Genomic DNA, 22266 nt, shown 5'->3' on the forward strand with positions numbered 1-22266 from the left:
TTTTTAAGATTTTTCTAATTATTTTGTTTATGTAATAGCTGTAAAAATCCCAAATAAAATAAAATAAAATAAATGATTTTTACTAAAAAGAAAATGAAAATGTAAATTTTTAAATATATAACGTAAAATTTACTAAAATGAATATATATATTCCGTTAGAGCAAACCATATTTTTCATAAAGCGAATTTTGCAATATCCGAGTTACTAAATATTTATTTTCCTATTTTTGTTTTTTATAGAAACGTCTTTCTTTCTTATGACGGCAGTGTAGTGGTTTATTATTTTTATCATAGCAAGAAAATTTAAACAAACTTACCGTACTAAAAAACAAAGCTTTAAGAATTATTTTGAAAAAACCGATACACAACATTAAATTTAATGTTAGATGAATTAAAAGTACTGACATATTGTCCACAGCAAATAATATTTTGTAATTCGATAATATGTGTGTATAATATTATAAATTGTTTAAAAGAACACAGAATTTTGAAAAAAAAAATTTAAAGCCAACATGAACTTGATCACAATACCAGAGAAAAAGATAAAATCAGACTCCCATTTAGGAAAAACACGAAGTCATAAAATTCGATTTTATAGGTATAAGGCAGTAAAAAAATATTTTGAAATAGGAAAAAATATTTACAAATAAAAACGTCAATATGAGTTAAAGAACTTTTTAATTTAATGTATGTGCATTTTCATTATTAGAGCACACATAATAATATGTTTATGTTTGCCCTATTTCAAGGTTTAAAAAAAACAAATAATATTTTTGCTCAGCGATTTTGAAAACAAACATTTCGTTGAAATAAAAGATTTAAACATTCCTTTTTTCATACTGAAGAAAATTGCGAAATTACACCTGTTGAAGAAACCGAATAAAAAAAAATTATTTTGAATTCAATTAATTTTTGACAAGCGCAAAAAAAATATTGAACGATTGTTTATATGTGGGATGAAGTTGGATTGGCATGGTTCAGCTCTTATCAAGTCTTATGTCTTTCGTTTTTATGAATATATTGTATACCATTATTGTATTGCCCTTGTTTGTCTTTGCTACATAGTTTTCTGTTCTTTTGTTCAGTTTCTTGTATTTATGTTTCTTCATGTAACTGTTATAATTGGTTTAAGCCTATATACAGGGTGTTCTCTAAACCCTGTCACATCTGAAACCACGATGATCAGTATAGGCAAGAAGACCTTTTATTATATTAAAAAAAATATTTAGAACGAAGATTTTTAAAAAAAATAAAATATTTAAAAAAACAAATGGTTGTTTACTTCTGCAGAGGAGAAGCGAGAGGGGCGCGGACGTGCGGTTGCCGGTGTATCAGACTCCCCCCTCCCCCTTCTCGTTTCACCCCTGCAGAAGTAAGCAACCATTTGTTTTTTTCTATATTTTTTTTTTTTAGATTTTAGTCGTTCTAAAAATTTATTTTTATGTGGCAATATGTCTTCTTTCTCATACTGATCATCGTGGTTTCGGATGTGACAGGGTTTAAAGAACATCCTGTATTATAAATAAATATGTATGCTTCAAAATTTAATATATGTAGGTGATTTACGAAGATCATAATAACTTTTATTATGGGTATATAAAATAACAAGTGTTAATATTTCTACAATATAAACATATAAAATGAAACAACAAAGCAATTAAAAATATTATTTCCGATAAATAGTTCAAACATCCCGCACAAAAAATAATTCAGTTTTTGGTCGCTAGTCTACTGTTAATTTTCAAAAGGAGGCAGTTTTAATACTCACCAGCTTTTAAAATAAACACATAGATGTCGCTGCAATCTCATTAAAATAGGTAAAATTGATAATGGTTATTTTATAATTTTTACGAGGTGCCTGTTTACTATCTGAAAAACTTTTTGAAATGCGCTCAGTTTCAGACTTTTCTTTACTCGACGCAGCACGCAACTACACGGTGTTGACGATTCACCGCACAAAACAACTTTGCACCTTTGCTACCTCTACCTGCTTGCTCATTCACGTTTTTTTATTATTATTGTAAAAAGATAACTCAAAGCGGGTACACGCCGAGTAACTCCATGTTCGCCGGTCTTTTGAGTGTATTTGCGAGTGTTGTAACTTATTTTCTTTGCAATTAGCCGCCAAAAACTCATCAGATAAAACAGTTCTGAAGGTAATCTCTCATCCTTCTTTATATTTGTGTTAGATTGTTTGTGTAATGTACGGTTATATAAGAAACTTGTGTCAATATTGTGCGGTTTTGTGGCCTGTCATATGACAGCGTCTCTTCGTTTGTTTGGATTCCCACGCCCACGACGAAATCAACAGGTGAGAATTATTTCCAGGTGGAATACCGCCATTCTAAATTGGTCGTTAGTTGGAAATTTGAAAGTTCGTCTTCTTTTTTTATCACAAGTAAAAAACTTGACATAAAAGAGGTTCACGCAAAGATTAATGGCATCGTATACAAAGTATGTCGAACATATTGTACACATAATATTAAATTGGAATTACTGTACGAAGTTGAAATACTCATTATCTGTTGCTTTTTATTTAATACATTTAAATGTCTATCCACGTAGTTTGTCTAATTAGGACTGAAAATCAAAATAAGTCATTATTTTTAATTAGATGGAAGCTAAATCACTATGAATTTATTTGTCTAATTAAAATTATAATGATACTTTTTGCCCTTGAAATAATGATAATTACTTAGGTAGGTACTTAAAAAAATGTATTTTTATTGATATATTACAACACTGATAGAAAACATTTTAATATAGGGAATATGGAATTCTAGGCATTTATAGATCTTATGATCTGCCATTGGCTGGTTTAAGTGGCCACATTACACACGGTAAAATTCACTATTCTGCCTGTGTTTGAACATCCGCATTCCTTCAGTTGTTCCATCTGTTGATTTTTGTTTGAAGTTAAAGAGCTCAAACCTTTATTGATGCAGGTGAGATTAATCCGACTGAATTATTTCACCTACAACGCCAAACGCTTGAAAATATGTTTTTATGTTTTTTACTTCTCCTAGAATATTTTGAGTTTGTTCAAATGTTTGTGGACAAGGATTGGATTCAATCCCCTGGGGAGCTTTTTTGGTTATAATCACTCAGTTCTGAAGAGAACAATAACACACATTTAGACTTATATCGGGGCTGCTATCTAAACGCTCTCGCGGCCAGAGAAAAAGCTTTTATAGCGCGTATTTAGCATGTATAAAAAGTATTTTCTATGGCCGCGAAAGCGTTTAGAATAGCAGCGCAGGCTTTAAAGGCATTTTGCTGCAAATTTTTTGTGTAAATCTTTTCCAAAATGTCATGCTGCGCACGTAATTATTTTTATTTTTTACAGTAAAAAGTAATAATATCTTCATTAAATTTTGTAATTTAATTGATAAAATATCTTTAAAAATTATAGATTATTGAGTATTAGTGGCTCATTTTTTATTGAACCCCATCTACAAATATATTTTACCCTTACATCATGACTTAACAAATATTTTAATTTTTATTTAATATCGATAGCATCGCTGTAGTAGGAAAATATCAACGTGTTTTGGAATAAGTAATGAATTATTAAGACTAATTATTGGCATTTACCTAGCAATGAATACAAAAATTTTCTACTTAGCTATTTGCATTTCACACGGCTGCCAGTAAATTCGATTCATTTCTCACTAAAATAACGCTACAACTAAAATTATAAATAATAATTGAGCCAAATTGCTTATTAATTATTATCGTCTTCATCATTCCCTTTCCGCACCTAATAGTGCACAGAAATCTGCATTACCTTCATCATTTTTGTCGGTCTTACGATTCAGGTGCCAGTACAGGAATTATGTGAAATATTCTAGCGTAAAAACGCCCTTTAAATAAGAATTTATGTCATGTCCATACCGGGAATAGAACCCAAGTCCTCTTGCATGGTACGCAAACGTGCTGACCATTTCGAACCACGGTAATAAAAGTGGCACAACTCAAAAATCTTATTTTTATAGGAGAGCTGTGTACCCACAGCCGCGCTATACTGACATTCATTCGCAAAAGCACATCTTAAGGTATACTCACTTACGCTTCATTCCATCAAGCTTTATAATATGTTTTCAGAAATAACAATGGCATAATGATAATGAGGAACTTCAGCCCTACGGGAAATTGGATAGAATTTTTTTTCTTATGCGCGGCAAAAAATAAAGCATTAAATCGTACATCAAAATTTCTCAAAAATGTACGGAAACAATAATAAAAACGCACTACTTTGTTTGGCGTCACTGGTTCATATGAACCAACCGATGATGGGAGAGCTGTGAAGGATATCCGGTTGGCATACCGTAAACGATCCAATGGGAAGAACTAACAGAGAACAACCTCTGACGTCAGACGCGGAGTTATTTCAGAAGTACAAAACTTTAAAAAATCATAGCGCTGATAATACGATATGGAAAAAAAAAATTTGGCTTAGTTTAATGGTCTATTAATAAATAAAACAATAAAAAAAGACCCTAAACTTCCTCATTGTGTCATTATTATTTCTTGAATTTGAAAAAAAAAACAGTATAACATTGTAATTGTTGCTTTTAGCCCACATAAATAATTTTTCAGAATTATGTCGTTCATTGTGCGGCTATAAATTATAATATTTTATTTATTTTTATTTAATACACAATATTATCATAGAGCACAATTATAATTTTTTATGTCCCGACTTGTTAGAAAATTCCGTGTTAAGTCGGGACTCTTCTATATATAAATCAAAAATACTTATTAACAAATTAAACAATGTACAAAATAATCAAAACCATATACAAAATAAAAATAGAAAAATATGAATAAAAAAAATTTATACATGTCGAAAAATGGAATGCAGAAAAGTTATATAATAATACATGGGAATTTGTTATTGACAATTTATAGTAATTTTATAATTAAATTTGGTAATTAATTAATAGTAAAAATAAATACAAAATAATACAATAAAGTAATAATAGTAACACATCTACATATATTGTAGAATATGCAATTTAATAAACATAATAATAAAGTTAAAATATATATTTACAAACAATTATGCATCACTATTAAGCTTATTCAAAGATGATACACATATATGGATAATAATGAAGACAGCATCGATATTATATATTTATTCCCGAAGCAATCTTATACAATGGTCTCTACCCCTCGATAAAATCAAATTATGGACGTTGTTTTGGAGAACTTAATATGTTCATCCAAGACGTTGAACACTCTTAGAGCTATATATGAAAAGTGTCTACGAGCAAACATCATTCGTGTTCTCGGTATTAAGTAGTTTAGGTTACGCGAAAACCTCGTACGGGCATTCTGTTGGGACCTCCTTTCGTAGTCGCCTGACCAGAAAATTGTCAATACTTTCTTGATAGCAATTTGACGGATATCAAGTACCTTTAATAATTCAATCAATGGTTCAGATAATGGTTCAAGAACATTTCTGCATACTTAACGTAAAAACTTGGACTCGTGTCATGATTATTGCTCAGGCGCGATTTTTTTAACAATGGGGCGGATGAATTTCGTCGAGTTCCACCGAAAAGTCTCTAGACTTAGTGGGTAACTAAAATTATAACGTGATTCAATTAAAATTAATAAACTCTTTTCTGCAGCACTGAATGCAATTCTAAGTCCAGTTAGTTGTCTTGGATTTACTAGAGTTAGGAGCAGTACACTATTCCAGTTCTCAATAGCAATGATAATCATTTGGTTCTTACTTCTTCCTAGAAAGTCAATGTCGCCCGAAGCTTAGTCGTGACTAAAGTACAGTTTCTAGTTTCTGTTTGAATGTACATAAAGCTGACATTCTGTAGAAACTGGAATATCACAACCTCACTACATTCTATACGGTCAAATACCTGGGAAATCATTGATTATCTAACCAAATAAGGGGCATAATGTGTGGTACACAACATTATCTTCCAAAAGGAGACAAAAGACAAATGCAACACAAAAATTAGCTTTGAACTCTGCTATTCAATAAAATTAAATGCGTAAACGGGTACATTTTAAAATGTTATGGTATATTTTTTATGTGCATTATGATGACGGGGAAAAAACCTGCCAAAAACTGAAAAATAAACGAAATTGACATCATTATGAAGTGTTACGAAGTGAATGCCGATTCAATTAAAAATATGAAATTGACATCAGCCATTCGACGGCATCAAAATTTTGCTAAAAACGTATTCTAGAAAAGAAATATTTACTTAAAAATAATCTTATTTAAAAATTAACATAATTCCGTAAAAAAATAATTTGAGCTAAAATATTTTAACTATTTCTGTTTTCTAAACAATTATTGAAGCCTTAATATAACATGGAATTTAAAAAAAAACATAAAATTTGTTCGATTTACATAAAATGCTTTCATTTCTTTGTAAAAACCATAATTTGGGTTTTTTCTTTAATAATTTTCGTTTTTAACTGATTATCTTTAGATTATTATAATAAATTTTACTTAAATACCTTTAAATATATAATAATATAAGTACCAATAAACGTAAGTTTAGTCTGAAAAGGCAGAAAAGTAATTATAATTAGTACCCGTAACTGGCGTTTTGCATAGACTCGTGGTCTGCTTCCTCACTCTGTTTTGTTTGCCGTCTATTACGCTATGATACATTCTCACCTATCCTATTTATGCTGTATTTGGGGTTTCGCTAACAAAAACCAGATTTCTGAGATTCAAGTTCTTCAAAACCGAGCTCTGAGAAGCATTCTTGGTTTGAAATGGGATTCCCATGTCAAGGATATTTATCGTAACACAAAAATACTTCCTTTCAAGGTAATGGCACTGTATGACATCACTAACACTATTTCAAACATCATAAACTTTTCTGCTCACACAAATTTAAAACTTACATTTAATCATGAAATTCACAACTATAATACACGACATGCAAAAAATCTTCACATTTCTAAATTTTGTTCCACGAAGTTCGGCAAAAGGTCTCTGGATTACATTGGTCGTATGCAATTTAATAAACTGCCTGATGACCTTAAAAATGAAATGTCGAGTGGTAAATCTCAAAGACCAGAAATGAAGACCTATTTCTTGAATCTTTTTGAAAGTGATAGTTTTTAGCTCAGTTTCTGTGAATAGTCTATATATTGTGTTTTAGGTTTAAATGTTTTTCTTTTCTTTTTTTAATATTAAGTTCACAGAATGTTTAAATGTTTTTATTTTCTTTTTTAATATTAATTTCACAGAATGTTTAAATGTTTTTCTTTTCTTTTTTGATATTAAGTTCACAGATTGTTTGAATGTTTTTATTTTCTTCTTTAATATTAAGTTCACAGATTGTTTAAATGTTTTCTTTCCTTTTTTAATATTAAGTTCATAGATTGTTAAAATTTGTTAAAATTTTTATTGTTTAAATGTATACTATGTATTGTTACAAGAAATGTACTATTTTTTTTATGTACCGTCCCAAATGAGTTTTCTCGTACAACTCCTGGGAATATAATATCATGATATTCATGTCTTATATGTTTTATTAATAAATAAAAAATAAAAAAAAATATATAATAATTGAATTATACAAAATTTTAAAGTATATTTTATTAGTATTACGTTAGATCATTGGTTACTTAGATCATGGCCCCAGGGGTTCCGAGAGTTAGCGCTTATTATCGTAGAATTATGAAAAAAAATCATTCAATACGTGAAGTAAAAATTTTTTTGATAAAAATATGGTGTTTCTTTTCTAGTCTAAAATTACAGCACGCAAACAAAAAAGTGTCGTTGGTCTTTAAAATAACATAATGGGGTTCCGCCAAAAAAGGGTTGACCAATTATTATGGTTCCATAGCTAAAAAAAAAACGGAACCGCTGTCTAAGATACAGTGTTTTTCAACCTGTGGGTCGCGACCCCTTGGGGAGTCGCGGAGCCTCGCTAGGGGTCTCGTGGGCCCAAACAAGGTAAAAGTAAGGAATGAAAAACTTAGGGTGCTACCGCAACAATCGATCGACGTCGATCGATTGGTGCAGTAGATTTGACGATCAAGTAAGGAATGAAAAACTTAGGGTGCCACCGCAACAATCGATCAACGTCGATCGATTGGTGCAGTAGATCTGACGATCAATTTGTTGTAGTTGAAACTGTCGATCGACGTTGACTGATCTCATTCGATATCGATCAATTGGTGCGGTAACACCCTTACTGTGGTTACGCCAGATCCTAAGAATTCTAGCGCTACCCCTTCCCTCCAGGATTTAACTGTTCTAAAAGCTATTTTTGTACTCGCAAGGAGGTCGAGAATAAAAAAAATGTTGAAGAACACTGCCTTAGAAAATTATTGTTCTAATAATATTGTTTATTCACTTTATTTTTGGCGTGATTTTGAAAGAGCGGTGTTTTAAAGTGGCAAAGTATAATTTCGTTACTTTTTATGAGACTACAGCTTTTAACGGACGAAAAGCAACATAATGTCTTTGTATGCGACAATAAATGCTGAGTACAATCATATGATTTGTATTTCATCGTAACCGTAATTTCGTCTGATCTCAAATTATGAATCTATGAATGTGACCGGCCTGGCCATGATAGCTTAGAAAATTTAAAAGTAGTTTTTGTGCATAGTTGGTAGTAATTATTAGTAATACATGCTCTTATATATTTTAATTTATGCATAAAATGAGATTACCTTCTCTAAGTTAACTTCAAAATAAAAGAGCAAGTTTTACTGCAAAGTGGAGCTAAATAATTTATTTCTGAGTCAAAATTGAATTTTCCTTTTATATCAGATTAGACATTTCTCGCTAACTTTTCTTCTATGTGTGCTGCTTAAAAAAATAAAGCTGATAAAAAGACTTAACGAAAATTTCTCCATAGCTAGCATAAGTACGTATTGCAGGGATATTACCAAAATAATGATAACATGGCCATAAAGCGTACTTAGCTAAAGTGTTAAAATAATAGAATATATTTTTTACGAACATATTATAAAAAAATATATCACACTCCCAAGAAGTTTTTGACAAAAAAACTTATAATAGGGACAGGCATGTTGCAATTTTTTTTTACACAACATGTTAACTTCTTTTTTTATAAACAATTATGTACAAAATACAGAATGAAAAGGATAATCTTGAGGTACATATTTATAAAATTATTATTTACTTTGTCTTGATAAATCTGTGGCTTGGATCTATGGGCCAATGTCTGCAATGGCCAATCGTAATATTACAGGAGAGAGCCATTTTCAGCGTTGATTACGTTTGCCTAATAAAAGTATAAATACCTATTTTTTTATAGTGCAGTCATTATCATATTTTTGTCGTATTTTTTTACACAACATGTTAACTTCTTTTTTTATAAACAATTATGTACAAAATACAGAATGAAAAGGATAATCTTGAGGTACATATTTATAAAATTATTATTTACTTTGTCTTGATAAATCTGTGGCTTGGATCTATAGGGCCAATGTCTGCAATGGCCAATCGTAATATTCCAGGAGAGAGCCATTTTCAGCGTTGATTACGTTTGCCTAATAAAAGTATAAGTACCTATTTTTTTATAGTGCAGTCATTATCGTATTTTTGTGGTAAAACATTCCATAAACTAACACAAAATTAACTTATATTTGTTTTATGATAATAATTGTTCGCGGTCTGGCAACATTACGCGGCCACTTTACGCATGCACGCAGGCGGGATGTCGTACACGTGGGGAAATTGGAAAACTTTTGGACACAGCGTGATGTATGCAAACATGGCTCTACGCGCCTTGTAAATCATAATTCTATGGGTTTCAGTATCATATTAGCGACCGAATTATGTAAAACCTCAAAGACCTAGAGTATTCTGCTATCAGCGTTCCATATGGGTAACTTTGGCCAGGTGGGGCAACGTCGGCATGGTTACCTAACAATATTATCTACTTTTTGATATATACAAGATAATGAATTACATTAATAATTTATTACAAAATGCGGAAAACTTATTTTAAATATGTAAATATGTTGTTACAAAAACATTACCGCTGCCTACAATTAATTAATAATAATAATAAGAATGGTTTATTAACAAAAATTACAATTTCTTTATCTACTACATACATACCTAGGTAATAGATTTCTCTGGATTGTGTCTAGTCTGCCTAACTAGGTACAACCTGTTTTAAGGCAGACATTTTTATGCAAAAATAAACAATCACATGACTACCTACTGGTTAATTTATCATAAAGTTTTACAATAAATATACCATTTATTATTTTAGAATGTTTTTTAATAAGTTTTCCGATTTTTCTCTACCTAAATCCAGTAACCATTTTATTACAAATTTGTTTAATAGAATTCGGGTCATGGTTTTGTAATGTTCGGGTGACATATAGAATATTCTAGGGCCCAGAAACCTTAAATTTCTTTGCCCGAATTCAGAATTTGTGGTAGACCCCATGACCCATCCTTTAGTTTGACTTCTGGTAGTGTGGGAGTGTTCCTTTTGGAATTTGGTAGAATAATTTGCTTTCACAAACATAATTATACTAGATATATATAATTGCCTTATATCTAATATATCAAATTCCTCGAACAACTTGACGCTGGGGTACCTGAACGGCTTTTTAAAACATATTTTAATAATAGATTTTTGAGCAGATTCGAGAGGTTTTAATATTGATTTATAAGTGCCTCCCCATCCTATTATGCCATAAGTTATAATTGAGTTACATAAAATATAATATAAGTATTAGCTATGTATTATATGATATATTAAATTATTAATTAGATTAATTTATCATAACTTTTTTAGTCCCTTTATAGTATTGTTTTTATATTATGTCTTAACATAGGTAACTTTAAAATCAGCATTTTTGAGTTATCCGCTTAAAACACGTCTTTGTATCTTCCCCCGTGAATGCTTTATATAGACGAGTCGTGTTGAATTCAAATCATCATAATATAAGTTGTTTTTTTGTTGCATTTATGAAGAGCATTAAAAATGCTTTTAGTGGTTAACTCAAAAATACTGATTTTGAAGGAACAGTTGTTTTTAAAACTACCCCATGATACAAAGTTGCTGATTTTGTAGATGAGAATTAAAATGCAATATTTTCAACATTAAAAATATAAATGTCTATGTTTGTAAAATGCATTTGTGCTGTGTACTCCAATAATTTGAATAAAATGTATTCAGTTGAATTCAGTGCCGAAAATCGGCGTTTATACAATACCCAAATTTATTGCAACAGAGAGGGAAATCATTATTGAGAAGGGAATATGGAAGTCTAGGCATTTACAGGGCTTATGATCAGTCATTGGCTGGTTTAAGTGGCCACTTTACACACTGTGTAACATTCATCATTCTGCCCATGTTTATTTATTTATTTAGCACTTTTTATACGTATACAGTTTATTTACATGTAAGGACGGGCATATTGGCTTAAGGCAATGTCTTCCTACCTCCCCAAACCGTTCTGTTTGAGAAAATTACAAGTACATGGACTTATTGAATTTTACAATTTTATACAACAATTAAAAACGAAGATTAAGAAAATAAAAATACACAAAAATTAACACCACACTGTGAAGAGAGGAAAGGGGATGGGAAGGAAAGAAGAAAAAAACATTGTGTATCAATGACAACCATATGTATAATTGAATGGCTGACGATAAAATTCAAGTTATGGCGCTCGGTCGCAGCAGTGAGATGAACTTGCGAATTACAAACTGCGTTCTCTCCTGCATTCTTCCTTCGCTCTTCCTCTCTTCTATCTCGTTCTGTGAATAAGAATCACAGTTTCTTCGCAGTCTCGTTATGTAACCTCCGACGACCGGACACAACCGGTTTCTGAACTTGCATCGTATGCCACACGCATACCTACTGCCTACCAGTGAAATAATTAGCATTAGCATAATGAAATATGATCAGCGTTAACGAATGCTATTTGGAGTGTATTTTAATCAATCTTATTCAATATTTGTAAATACCAACCGACTTTTCAATATCTACCGGTTTCAAAACGTAACCGTCTCTTCGTCTGGACACTAATTACACTTACATGAAAATCCCACGACACACCTTCACCATTAAAGTTGCACAAAACATAAAACCAACGTGCTGATAGGATTCGTGATGTTAGAAGCGAACACTAACGAGCACTGATTATTGTTATTAGTGTACGTAGTGTAGTAACACGTCGCGGCATAAGAAAGTCGGTAAGTTATTATATACAAATATTTATATTTGAAAAAATAAAAAAATTCATCACTTACTGTGGTTTAAATGTATATTCTAGCCTATATTCATGTGCTGGTGCCGATCGGTCAACCAGGGAAAGCACTCCCTCCACATACTCGAAAATATACAAAAAAAATCCAGAATAATAATAATAACATTTGATGCCTTATTCATTAGAGTGGTAGAAATATTGTTTATTTACCTATTGTTTTTTCGACATTTAAAAATAATTATTTTCTTCAAATACTAAACTTAAACCCACAAATTTGTAATACCCAGTGACCGGTTTTATCGCTTTCGTGACATCTTCGGGGCTGATATATTTACCATCTAATTCAATGTATTTATATAAAAACAGATGTGAAAGAGAATTCAAAATTATATAAAAGTAATAAAATTCGATTATTTTGGTCTGAATAAAAATAAATTGAAAATGTCGCGAGAGCAATGAAACCGATCGCTGGTTTTTTTTAAATTTCAATTAACTTCCACCAATAGTTTTCACCAACGAACTTTAATGTTTTTTTATAAGGTTTTGATATAACCATAATAATATTTCTGCTTGGCGAAATGTAAGTACGTGGTATATAAACATTAGTAATATTTTGATTCCTAAATTAAAAACAACACAATAACATCATTATGCTTTCAGAGGAATATATGTTTTTGATTAAATTAATAAAATAAAGCAATTGTGTGTATTAAGTAAGCATTCTGTCAAACTGGCGTGTTTTTTATCACGTTATTCTGATTGTAGAAAAACGACGGATATGCGAAAAATGAACATTGACTTTCTTTTTTATTTGATCTTTAAAAGTTTATATAAAGGCACCATATTCCACGTTTGAAAAAACAATTACATACAATGTTTTTCGGGGCCAGACCACGAAACATCAGAGGAACATTCCTCATGGTAAGCTTTTTAATAAATTCCAAATATTTTTTTTCCAAAAACTCTTTTTTTTATATATATAATCTCAAAATAGAGTAAATCTTTAATTTCTCGGACTAACAGCCCTCCCGAAAACACCCCCCCCCTACCTTAAAAGAAAATTAGATAAAAACGTGTTTGACCAACGAAACGATACGCACCAGACGCGGACAAGGGAAGCGGCTGGGTAGGAGAGAAGTAGGGGTTTGTGGAGGGACTGCTAGTCCGAGAAAATAAGGATTTTATCCATTTTGAGATTATTTAAAAAAAAAATAGTTTTTGAAAAAAAAATATTTGGAATTTATTAAAAAGCTTACCATGAGGAATGTTCCTGGTTTTTTTTAAATTTCAATTAACTTCCACCAATAGTTTTCACCAACGAACTTTAATGTTTTTTTATAAGGTTTTGATATAACCATAATAATATTTCTGCTTGGCGAAATGTAAGTACGTGGTATATAAACATTAGTAATATTTTGATTCCTAAATTAAAAACAACACAATAACATCATTATGCTTTCAGAGGAATATATGTTTTTGATTAAATTAATATAATATTTTAACTACCTTAAAAGAAAATTAGATAAAAACGTGTTTGACCAACGAAACGATACGCACCAGACGCGGACAAGGGAAGCGGCTGGGTAGGAGAGAAGTAGGGGTTTGTGGAGGGACTGCTAGTCCGAGAAAATAAGGATTTTATCCATTTTGAGATTATTTAAAAAAAAATAGTTTTTGAAAAAAAAATATTAGGATTTTTTTCAAGCTTACCCTGAGGAACGTCCCACTGAAGTTTTGCGGTCTGGCCCTGAAAAACCGTGTTACACTAACCCAAGTATCAAATGATGCACTTTTGTACTTATTAAATTGTGACTTGTGACACAAAGTTTCTCATGTTAACCGCTCTCATGTAAAGTTGAAGAAAATCTCATGCGTCGTTGTTCTACGATCACGACGGTTTTAATTTAATTCGTGGGTGTCCCATAAAGATGTAACAAAGTTAATTCTTTAATTGTTGTCTAAAATATTGTCAGCGAACTGATATAAAAAAATAAATTCGTTTTTCTGGCCGAAGTATTCTGCGAAGAATTCTCGCTTTGCTAATTTTCTTCTATAAATTACTCTGTTTCTTCATGCTGGTAGCTTACGACTACTTTCAGTGTACGAGTACATAATTGTTAGTACATCCGTTTCTTTAACTTTCTAAGTTCATTGTAGACATTAACAAAAAATATAATTATCTACTGTTTTCAGTGTTAGAACATTTGTAATACATATTCTGCTAGAATAGAATAAGTTAATTGCTTTTGAATAAAAAACATTAAGCAAATTGATATGGATAAATACAAAAACAGTTCGTATTAACCTCAGAGTAATATGCGCTAGTGCTGTACTGCCCCGCTAAGGCTAAAATTCGTATTTGCTGAATTGCTCATTTTACAGGAGAATACATTTAATTTATTTTTTTTAAATGAGAGTTACAGTATTATTCACTTTGCTTATAATGTATGAGGTTTATATTTCACAAGTGGATTTTATTTCCTGGCTATCTATATCTAAGAAGTGTTGGGTAAGGCAGGGAATTTCGGCTATGGACCTTTATTGGAATTTCTTCGCATTTGCTTAATGAAGATAAATCCACAGAAAACTCATTCAAGATAAGCCGGACTATTGATAGGCCTTCCATTTCACTTGAACAAGTCACGGCATTTTGCGTCCTGTTATCATTTATTGTACTTATTACCTGTACTATCCTAACCATGAAAGATACCACCTCTTGTGATGTCATTGTGACTTATTACGGAATGGACGTGCCTTAGATCCTCACCAACGCTTCTGCATCGCGTCTCCAGGTTATGTTTTTCGACGCTGAAAGGGAGGCAATGCATCATCTAGTGGGGAACAAGTTGAAGGTTTCTGTCATTATATCTACAGCAGTTGATCACGGAAAGTGTAAAACTGCGCAGGTAGCTTAGAAACAGGAGAATACTGTTTAATGATTGACCGATCAGATTTATTTGACACTTTATATACATATACAATATATATACATATAAGGGCGGGCATATTGCCTAAAGGTAATTTCTTCCTACCTACCCAAACTGTTCAGTTTGAGAAAATTATAAATACACGGACATATTGAATCTTACAATTTTATACAAAAATTAAAAACAAAGATTAACAAAATAAAAATATGTAAAAAAAATAACACTATTCTATGAAGAAATGAGAGGGGATGGGAAGGAAATAAGAAGGATAAAAGAACAATTTAAATATTTAGATAGTGACATTTCAATCTTGACTTAAATGTAAATAAAGAAGGGGCGTCTCTAACATTAGTGGGTAGATTATTCCACAATCGAGTGGCTACCACTGTAAAAGAGGAGGCAAGAAGATTAAAGCGGTATTAAAAGGATTAATTTTTTTTAATAAAAAAAATAAACACAAGATAACATCTCATATTTGAGAAGCAGAAATAAATTTGTTTATTAAATATGTGAGACTTTCGAATATCTATTACAAAAAACACTCCTTGCTTTAGATGACATACTTAGCATGTGTGCTTAGATCATGCCATGACTTTAAATAGTCTAAGATTGTTTAGGTTAAGTATGTAAGTTCATTGTATTTTGTATCATTAATGCTAATCTATTGGGGCTTTCAAAAGCCTGTTAGACCTTCAAATGCGCATTGTACGATGTTACTTCTCAGTACTTTTTTACGGCGCCAAAACGTGGACACTCAACCAAAACGTTATGCTACGTTACTTTGAAATGTTAAGGATATTAAAATCTCCTCGGCGGGCAGAGTCCCAAACGATGACGTACTCCGAAGGATGAAAAATTTGAAGAGGTACTGAAAACCATAAAGAAAAGAAAACTCTAGTACTGTAGGCATGTGAAAAATATAACATTTTACGAGTCATTCTCCAGGGAAGGATTGAAGGAAGACGCAGTGCAAGTAGAAGGCGCATCTCTTGGCTAAATAACTTTGCGTGACTGGTTCCATTGCAGCACTCAGTCCTTGTTCAGAACAGCCGCCAACAAATTGAGAATTGCTACGATGATTTCCAACCATCATCGGGGAGAGGAGAGATAAGCCTGTTGATAAAAAAAAACCAAAACTAATTTTTTTTAGTTACGAATTTTAGGCTTAGCAGGACAGTGCAGAAATGTCATTTCGCTCTATTGCATTGAACAAAAGCAATTTTTTGATTTGGTTTCGTCTCGAGGCTCGCAATTCTTGACCTAAGTACATACGGTCCATTGTTTACGGCGGTAGCGCCTTATTACTCTGGGGTAAGCATTGAGATATTGGCGGCCTCCGTGGTATAGTGGTCAAGACGCTTGACTCACGCACGGAAGGTTCCGGGTTCGATTCCCGGTGGGAACACAAATATTAAAATGTGATTTTTCTCAAGCCTGGTTGTTCTGTAATGTAATGTTTCACCACTGTAATTGGGCCTCCTGGCCTATTGTGGTGCCAAAAAAAATTAAATGAAAAAAAAAATATATATATATATATAAATAGAGATGACAATCCATACAAATCCGAGCTAAAAAGTCGTCCTCAAAGGAAAGGCAATAGGACAGAGACAAGAGATAGCTTATGACTAATAAATACGGGAATATATTAATTAAACGTTATTTGGCATTCAAATAGCTATTTCAAACAAGTATTGATTAAGATAAAAACATTACTTACGGGTAAAAGGTTATACCATTGCTTTTTCTATCTTTTCCAGATCGATTTGTGCAATATCTTAGCGTACATTTAAAATCACTTTAGTAATTGCGAGGAGACAACAGTTCAAAAGTAGCCGGAGAACGCTCGCAACAGACTAAAGTTCGTTCTATCAAACATGCCAATTGGCCGCAGGTTGAGGGACCAGTTTTCGAACGCTTCATGTTTACTCTCTACAGTATTAACAGTATTTTGAGCAAAGTGGTCTCTCGGTCATTAGGCAGATTTTGGACCAGAGCACGGCCGGATTACTGGAGATCACTAGCTGTTGTGAAGGGCTGTTCCAATTTACCCTAGAAATTACCGATCTACCCGCTTGGTAGCTGCCTGTATAACAACGCCGGACTACCGACAGGGTCGGAGAAGTGAAGTGCTGGATTATGTAGGGTGTACTTTATATGCAAATGTTTCTGGACAAGGCTGGTTTCTATTCCCTAGGGAGTTATTTGAGTAGCGGAAAAAAACATTTTGAGAGGGGAATAGTGGCCGGCTTTTCACACTATATAACATTCACCATTCCGCCTATGTTTGAACATCAATATTTCCTCAACTTTTCAAGAGATGAATTTTGTTAAGCTAAAGAGCTGAAACACTTGTTGATGTGGGTGACATTAATCTGAAACGCCTGGAATGATTGTGCCAACTGGCCCAAAACGTATAAAAATTACAAAATATTTTCAAGCGTGCCTGGTAGGTGAAATAGTTCGATCAGATAAATGTCACCGGCGTCAATAAAAGTTTTAGCCCTTTAACTTCGCAAGAATCAACAGATGAAAGAATTGAAGGAATATGGATTTTCAAATATGGGCAGAATGGTGAATGTAACACAGTGCGTAAAGTGGCTACCTAAACCAGCCAATGGCAGGTCATCAGCCGTGTAAATGACTTGGCTTCCATATTCCCTTCTCTAAAATGTTCTTCATCTTTGTTGCAATGTGTTTATTTGTAGTAACCTTTAGTATTAATTTGTATGAGGAACCTGCAATGTTTTGCCTAAGTTCTATTTCCTAAGTTCTATAAAAATATGCCGATAATTGTTGAGCGTAGCAAAACAGATGTTGATTACTCAAGAAATCACCATTTTTTATTACAATACAAACTCAAAAGTTCGTACGAATGTTTGCAGACAATGGTTACTGTTACACAGTACCATTTGTACCAGCCTATGACAGGTTATAAGCCAAGTAAATGCCTAGGCTTCCATATTTCCTTCTCTAAAGTGTTCTCCGTCTCTGCTGTAATTTTAAAACCGTTTTTTATATGAAATAGTATATTTTGCCTTAATATACACCTATAAAATATAACACGCGCTTCTTCATCAAAAATAATATAAAAATATACGATAGCGCAACAATTTTTTTTCTTATGATTCTATTTCGTCTAACTTGTCAGTACCCGGATTTTAAAAGCTACGACACGAACTCGATTTTTGTATCTCACGATGAGTGTTTCAAAGTATGAATAGTTTTTTCTCTTTTTGTTTATAATATAATCCTCTAAGCATATGTAAGAAGGCTATCATAGAATGAAAACATATATGAATCACCGCTTTGTGTTACTTGTTTTTTTTTTTTTTTGACAAAAAAATGCAGGGTGAAATAACATTAACCGCTTCAGTTTTCGTTGAAAATTAACAAAGTTGAAAAAAACACATATTTTTATGAAATAATATTTACTGTTTTTTTTGCACCACAACATTTCAAGAGGCCCAATTACAGTGGTGAACTACAGCACAAAACACTCAGGGTTGAGAAAAATATGTATATATTTTTTTGTGTTCCCACCGGGAATCGAACCCGGAACCTTTCGTACGCGAGTCAAGCGTCTTAATCACTATACCACGGATGCCACCGATAAAATAAAGGCCACTGATAAAATGAATATTAAACAACTTTTTTTCAAGCACCCATTTTTTTTTTCTACCGACCAAGCTACACAAGCTTATTTATCGAGGCATAATTAACTAATGAATCTTATCCTATTTTTTTTACCAGTGTTTACTAAATATTAAATCTAAAGATATGGTGCTAATAAGTCAAGTCTTTTTGTAAAGAAAAAAAGGGTTGTTTTTAAAAATATATATTTAATGAATTTCAACACAGTTGCTAGTGCTTCGAATATTCATTTTATTTTTACTGAGCTGTATATCCTTCATAAAGAATAAGAAATTGATAATGATGCATTGTGTGGGTCGAGAAATAAAAGAAATTTATAATATAATATTCATTTCTATTCATCATAATTAATCAATAATGCCGTATAAATGCGAATAACTCGAAAAAAACCTCGTGGCTGGAAGAATAATTTATTTTTACCCGAGTATATTCGGGAGTGATCTTTTCTTCGGGTAAGGTTTACCCGAGTTGTCTCGGGTGTGGGAATTTTCGCACATAATTGCCGCCCGAGTGTATTCGGGCATAGTCCTTAAGCTGTTAAAAAAAAAGACCAATGATTACAGATTTCTCAGTTAAATTCACAATGGATTCAAAAGGAGGTTTTTTTTTATTAATTTTGTTTTATTTTTAATATTTATGTATTCGTATATGTAACGGATATTATATATAGTCCAGGGAACGTTTTCTGATGGGTTGTTAAAATTTATCTTCGATTTTATCTGCAAAGTAAAACTAAGTTTTCTTTATAAAAAATAGAATATGTTCACATTTTTTTTCTAAGCATGTTTAATTACCGGTTACCGACGAAAATACTTTGAATTTTCATACAAATATACACACTTTCGCACATGAATATCGATATAAGTTTATACCGTCTCAGTTTATAGCGTTCATAATCACGGCCCTGGGCCGCAAATACTATGGGAAGTTAACATTTACCTTCAATTTTATCTACAAAGTAAAATTAAGTTTTCTCTATGAAAAGTATAATAGGCATACAATTTATTATTCTAAATATGTTCAATTATAGGTTACCGACGAGATACTTTAAATGTTCGTGCAAATATACTCATTTTCGTACACAAATATCGATTTTTCTTTATAGACAGTCAAAAATAACTCTGTCAACTTCCCATTGTAATCAGAGCCCTGAAATTTAAAATAAATACTTACATGCCCATATATCCAGATAAATCTACTGTCCTTTCAAAATACAGATTATCGCTTATAGAAACACGATTTTTAGATGATTTAAGTATGACGATTGCCATTTTGATTAAATTAATTTGGAAATCGGTTTAATCCACTCACATACATTTATTGAGATCTTTAAGATATTAAACTCTCGGTAGAATATTAAATATAAAAATGAAACATTAACTTGCACATCCATAAATTGAAATTCACCACTTTTATAATAATGTCCTTCTAATTAGTTTTTATTTTATTTTATATTATTAGGTAATTCAACAACTAAATACAAGTACATAAATTTAAAAACGTACAATTTATAGACATTCGTCAATACAACTCCACATGCATATCATGTATCTGTGTATCTTAAATTATTTCATAATTACGCAGAATACATAGAATTATTTCATTTGACTTTTTTTTCAGTTTTTTTTTTTAACATTTCTTGTACAAAATAAGTAGTATACGTATAATATTGTTGATTAAAATGAATTCCTAAGAGATTATTTGCAAAAGTTGGGAGAAGATCATGAAATATGTTACCATTTCGGCAGTATATATTATATCCCCGACACATGCAAGCCAAAGGTGTATTCTATGGTGCATTGGTTGAAAATGAATACAGTTTAAATAATAAATACCCCAATGTCTAAGTGTTGTCAATTCCGAAAGAGGAAGTTCAGTGCTTTATATTATTTATTTTTTTGTTAATAGACTATTAAACTAAGACATATTAAAAAAAATATATTTTTATGTATCGTATTATCAGCGCTATGATTTCCAAAAGTTTTGTATTTCTGAAATAACTCTGCATGTGACGTCGGAGGTTCTTCTCTGTCAGTTCTCTCGATTGGTTCGTTTAAAGTAAGCAAACCAGATATCCTTCACAGCTTTCATATCATTGGTTGGTTCATATGAACCAGTGACGTCGTTCAAAGAAGTGCGTCTTTATTAAAATATTTTTATTATTTTTTTCGAATATTTTGAAGAAACTTTGCCGTACAATTTAATGCTCTATTTTTTACCGCGCGCAAGAAAACGTCCAATTTTTATCCAATTTCCCGTAGGGCTGAACTTCCTCATTGATTTATTAGTTGAGTTTATTTGTTATTTTTGTTTAGCGTTAAAAATTTAATGGATAAATGATAAGAACAAAAATTGAGCTTTAAATTTTGACCTTGCAAACTACAGAATTTACGAAATACGCCCATTAGTTATAACTGTAAAAATGGAAATCCAGCAAGGATCGAGTTTCGGGACTCTATTTAATGCCCATTTTATCACTTGACCAAATAATTGTTTGCTTATATCAGACAGTTTTACTACTTCCAAATCATTCCGCACGAATCACACATTTATATTATAATGCACTCGTATATCTTAGAACTACAATGCCATGCCTTTCTTTGATGTTTCCCATTAGCAAAGCCTGTTCCGCCAGTACAAAAAGTAAATGCACCATATAACAACTAGTCCGAATGAATATGAAATCATGGTTTTTCACTCTTATTTGCATACCTTTTACTGAATGTATCTGATGCATGTTACTGGCCATGACAAAACAGCCGCTTTCGTCGGCTAGGGTCTTCAAACGGAAAACGAGAAACCGGTATGAATTATTTTAATTTTCCGTTCCACTGCACACACAATTAAAGGTTTAATTTTGATTTTAAAATTTAGATATGATTTAACGTAAGTACAAAATACGCGTTCTACAAGTCATTTAATACCAAATTCATAGTATTGGTAATATTTGTGAGTTAATAGGTACGTAATCTGATTATTTTAATTTACGTAACAGGTTCTACACTCATTTGATATTGTCAAGCGGCCTCGAGTTTCAATAATTCCACCTTATATTGATAGTGAGAATTGTAATATTTTTATTGATTTATTTTTCATTTTTTACTTTCATAAAATATGAAACATTGAATAAATAGTGTGTGCTCACTCGGGTAACCTGTCCGAGGTCACTTTAGAATTTTCTTTTTTTTTACTTGTGAGAAATACACTTTACAGTACAATATTTACGGATAGAAAACTACAAAACGTCAAAGCGGTATCATTCAATTTCTCCATTTATAATTTTACAACCATATATCATTTAATACAAAAAACAAAAACGTAAACTATAAATTCACTTAATGAATGTAGTGGAGAAGATATTTCAAAATTGGTTTGGCCAAATAATACAATCCATTTTATATCTATCTTCTTCCAGTGTTCATTTTTTAGTATCCTTTTTGAAAAATTTTCTTGTTACTAATTGTTTTAATAGAGAAAGAGT

General features: G+C 31.6%; 1 protein-coding gene across 9 annotated transcripts in view; it reads left to right on the forward strand.

Moving 5' to 3' along the window:
* The first annotated feature begins 2022 nt into the window (after positions 1 to 2022).
* LOC148284958 (echinoderm microtubule-associated protein-like 2) overlaps positions 2023 to 22266 on the forward strand; it is a 212707-nt gene continuing 192463 nt past the window's right edge. For 6 of the 9 annotated variants that reach the window (XM_088232324.1, XM_088232285.1, XM_088232316.1 and 3 more), the window contains exon 1: positions 2023 to 2311. The gene's annotated coding sequence lies outside the window, so the exon portion shown is untranslated. The remainder of the gene's footprint in view (positions 2312 to 22266) is intronic. The other 3 variants (XM_088232291.1, XM_088232332.1, XM_088232307.1) reach the window with 2 other exon arrangements.

This window comes from Micrasema longulum, unplaced genomic scaffold (genome assembly GCF_059751315.1).
Source record: "Micrasema longulum isolate JH-2025_06_02 unplaced genomic scaffold, ASM5975131v1 h1tg000073l, whole genome shotgun sequence".
Lineage (NCBI taxonomy): Eukaryota > Metazoa > Arthropoda > Insecta > Trichoptera > Brachycentridae > Micrasema > Micrasema longulum.